Genomic DNA, 2,655 nt, shown 5'->3' on the forward strand with positions numbered 1-2,655 from the left:
ATGAAAATCTTTAGCATGGCTTCCTTAGTTTACATTTATATTATCTCTGTTTAGACTATAGTTGACTACATAGACTACAAAATTATGCAAAAAATCCATGTGATTCACAATTATATCTTTTCAGACTGATTTTATTTGGCAATTTGGCTAAATCTCATTACACAGGATATTATTGTGTACTCTAATAAGCCCAACATGTAGACCAGCGTTTTTCAATAACATCACACTGAGATGCTGGGAAGCCGGAGTGAACATCCCAAGGCAATGTGTAGTTAGGCTTCTGGATGTAATATAGATGCTACCAATCAGGTATGAAACTGAGCCAGAAGGAGACAAGGAAGCAAAAAGAAGATTCTTTCATTGTCCTACAAACAAGGTTGAAGTTCCCTTCACTTGCCTCCTTTATCCTGGTTCATCCTCAGCCCAAACACTGAAAGGAATTGATGCTATTAGACTGGCTCCTTCCATCATCTTTCCATCCATTTTCCAGAGAGATGGATTTTCCAGGTCCCACCAAGCCCCGCAGTCCCACAACCCACGAATAAAATAATCACTCAGACGTTTATATTACTTATAAACTGTATGGCCATGGCAGGCTTCTTGTTATCTACTTCTTCTATCTTAAATTAACCCATTTCTATTAATCTTTAAGTTGCCACGTGGCTCAGGCTTACCAGTACCTTACATCTTGCTTGTCATTGCGGTGGCTGGCAGGTCTCTCCTTTCCTTCCTCCTTCCTTAATTCTCCTCTCTGTTAGTCCCGCCTATACTTCCTGTCTGGCTATTGGCCAATCAGTGTTTATTTATATAGAGCGATATCCACAGCACTTTCCCTTTTCTTCTTTTTTAAAAAGGAAGATTTTAATTTTAACATAGTAAAATTACATATAACAAAACAATTATCAAACAAGAATTACAGTTACAATATTAAAGAATATATCCTATCTATTTTATATTTGTGAGTTTAAGGTTTTATATCTAACTCATCTTTTATCATAACTAAGGAAGATTGTAAGTATCTAGTCATTAACCACATCAAAGACCTCAGAAGGATATAATACTACCTGAGAAATGGGAGAAGGATGCAAGCAACTTTTGGGAGTCTTGTAGGGTAGACAAAGACAGCTGACAGCCTGGACAGTCATCCAAAGTTCTCTTGTAAAATTGGGGCATCTTTTTTCAGCCCACAGGCCTAGAGTCTCTCAGTCATTTGTGTGTGTGTGTGTGTGTGTGTGTGTGTGTGTGTGTGTGTGTGTGTGTGTGTGTGTGTCCTGTAGAATGTCTGGCAGTTTTCTCTGCAAATCAGGAACCTGAAGGAACATTTTGTCAAGCAAAGTTCAGTGGTCACCTTTCTATGGGTCCTGCATGTCTAGTTGATCAAGCAGTCCAGGCAAGAACAGTTTCTTGCCCAAATGGCTATTTTGCCAAGGTGAAGATAAACTCCATATGGAGTGTCTTTGATGCCCATCCTCTTCTCCGAAGTAAATTGGTCCTACCAGGAGCAGACATGTCTCACTGTCCAGAAAGTCTAAATTTTTAAAACATTATAAATGCCATATTCTGTAGGTCTTTGAAGTGTTTGACGATTACCTATCTATCTGAAATATATCTATGTATGCCTAGAAGACTTAACTAACATGGCTACAAATATGATTATCATAGATGACTAATTATTAATCTATTTTTAATTATCCATTACAATTTTAAATGAGTTACATAAAAATAACACCTTAAAGAAGAATAGAAATATATATACAGTATAACAAAATTAAGTTTAAACTTATATCAATAAACTAAAATCTATACCAATGTAAAACATTTTAAACATAAACTAAAATCTATACCAAATGTAAAATACTTTAAACAAGTTGTTGTTCTTTAATAGTAGGGTCATTAATCTACCCTTTTATCTTATCATATCTATATCCTATATATCTATATCATATCCCCTTTTCTTCTTTAGAAAGATATTGTATTTATAATCAACCTGTTTTAAATAAAAATATTGGTTTTTCTCTGTCCCATACCAGAGGGCTCTTCTGATATGGGACAAAAGAATCTTTTAACCTTTTATTTTGGGAATATGTCTGGGTTTAGAGGGGAAGTGAGCCAATTCCATCTCTAAAGCCAGCTTGGTATATTTGGGAATTTGGACTTAGCTTCTCTTACTACTTCCTGCTGGAAGGGGGTGCTGTATCTTATGGGGACACAAAGAAAATTTTAGGATTATGGAGTAGTCCATGAGGGTGTATCGTCTAAGCCAGTTGCCTTGAAACAGTTCTGGATGTTAGATCATCTGGGCCATGGTGTCATCGGAGACCTTTCAGGGGGTCTTGACTGGTCAAACCTGATGTATCTTAATCTGGAACAAATCCATAGCCTCTGGCTTTCTGTGGAAACAAAAGCAGAGCCTCTTTTCCAAAGCAACATATCCTTATATCCAAATTTTGAAGTCAAGGTACCTTTAAAATTTACATTTTGGCATAATTCAACAACTTTTACAATCAAATGTTTTTCTTCAGTTACAAATATCAGAGAGACCATAATCCAGATTCTCTATGTGATAGCCATCTTTATGTGGCTTATTACCTTTAATGTTTCTTTAAAGACTTTATTTTTAAAAACTATCTATTTGTTTATATATATATATATATA

Source organism: Peromyscus maniculatus, chromosome 9, assembly GCF_049852395.1.
Source record: "Peromyscus maniculatus bairdii isolate BWxNUB_F1_BW_parent chromosome 9, HU_Pman_BW_mat_3.1, whole genome shotgun sequence".
Lineage (NCBI taxonomy): Eukaryota > Metazoa > Chordata > Mammalia > Rodentia > Cricetidae > Peromyscus > Peromyscus maniculatus.